Source organism: Carlito syrichta, unplaced genomic scaffold (genome assembly GCF_000164805.1).
Source record: "Carlito syrichta isolate Samal-C Ts95f unplaced genomic scaffold, Tarsius_syrichta-2.0.1 Scaffold315806, whole genome shotgun sequence".
Taxonomy (NCBI): domain Eukaryota; kingdom Metazoa; phylum Chordata; class Mammalia; order Primates; family Tarsiidae; genus Carlito; species Carlito syrichta.
This window is the reverse complement of record NW_007259902.1, coordinates 248,160-249,926: the sequence shown is the minus strand read 5'-3', so window position 1 is coordinate 249,926 and position 1,767 is coordinate 248,160. Positions and strand designations below refer to the sequence as shown.

The 1,767-nt window shown below is 43.7% G+C and overlaps 1 pseudogene; it reads left to right on the top strand.

The window, feature by feature from the left end:
* Window positions 1-1,115: 1,115 nt before the first annotated feature.
* LOC103275891 lies at window positions 1,116-1,465 on the top strand (annotated as a pseudogene).
* Window positions 1,466-1,767: the final 302 nt, after the last annotated feature.

Here is a 1,767-nt window from a genome sequence, read left to right as displayed (position 1 = left end):
TAGTGACAACACATGTGAAAGTACACAGTGTCCAAGGGCTGCTGTAGTTAGGCGTTGTTTTATAGACTCGTAGAATATAAGCGCAGCAAGAGACCTTGGAATCATCTTCACAAGGGCATGGAGTGTGCCTTGTTTAATGCTATGTCCCTCTAGCACAGAGCCCATGCATAATCGAAGCCTGGTAAATGTTTATTTTTGAATTAATTGATTTAGTCTAACTCTCTTCACTTTATAGAGGAAAAAAATCCTGAAGCATAGAGGTCACTGAACATTCATTGAAGAGCTGAGGTAGAGCCCCAGACCCCCAGTTTTCCTGCTTCCTGGTTCACATTCTAGAAAATACCATCCTCAGTACCAGGAACACTCCCACTACCCATTCTCATTGGTTCCCAGCTTCTTGCATTGAATGTGCAGGTCATAGATCCCCAAACCTGGCCCTCTGGAAAACAAGGCTCATCTATGAGGTCAGAAGATTCTTCATGCCTTGAGAGGCTCCCAGCAAAGCCCTGATTGTGCCATCCTGAAACCCATTTTCAAATCACCCTGTCAATTGACACTCACTTTTGGAAGTAAAAACAGTCACTCTCACCTTACCTGGAGCTGATGAGGGACTGTGGCCCTGGTGGCTGGTCACTTATTCCCCACTCACTATGATTTATGAAATGGCAAACATACGGAAGATGCCTGCATTTTGGAGAAGTTGGGAGGGGTAGTGCTAGGAACAGAACAAAAAAGGCACCAATTCTGAAAATCACAAAAGATCCCCGATCAGTAATGGACTCCCAGCCATGCCCTGGGAACACAGGCCCCTGATCAGCCCTTATGTCTTTCTGTCTCCAATCACTCTGAGCCTGCAGCTGTCAGACACCCAAGAGTTAGCAAGCTAGGCACCTAGCCAAGGTCATGCCAATACCTGCCAGGTTACAATAGCCAGACTCTCTCCTCTGTCCACTGGGACTTCCTTTAGAAAAAGTATGATATTCCTCTTTGGAAGCTGGAAGACTAGCTGCTACACTTTGAAAGTGAGAGCTCTTTCTACCTCCAGAAGCCATATCAGGCCTTTGTTTGAGGTTTTGGCCAGTGGTCATTAAAGTGTGGTTAGAAAACATGGAGACAACATGCTGGAGGAAAGATGGAAGACTACCAGACAGTGGAAGAGACTGCTTTCATTATTGATGAAGTAAGCAACATGGTGAAAAAGGCCATTGAAAGTGCCATTGCCAGTAACGTTTACCAACCCAGCAAAGTGAATCTGTGGACCACAAATGTTGTTGAACAAACTTTAAGTCAACTCACCAACCTGGGAAAACCATTTCAATACGTTGTGACCTGTGTAATAATGCAGAAGAATGGAGCTAGATTATACTCAGCAAGCTCCTGCTTCTGGGACAACCCTTCTGATTGGAACTGTACCGTAAGAAGGGAGAAAAAAACCATGTACTGCATGGTCAGCACCTTCCCTTGACCTGTCCATCTGATGCTTCTAGCCTGTGACTGTCTTTCCTCTCAATGTTTCCAGTACATCTTCTAACCACCAACCAGGAAGTCAATGAAAACCTTTCTCATTCTTGTTAGTGTGTGTTCTGTGGCATTCTCCAAATGTAGAGGAAAAAAACAAACTGTCCTATTACAGGAACTGAACTCTATTAAATCATGAGTAATTCACTGTAGATAGTCTGGAGTCTGTATTGTCACTTATCTTAACTCTGAATATTTCTTTTCAAAAGTGAAAATCTACTATAGTGAAACGTGTTCTGCTCTCTGAAA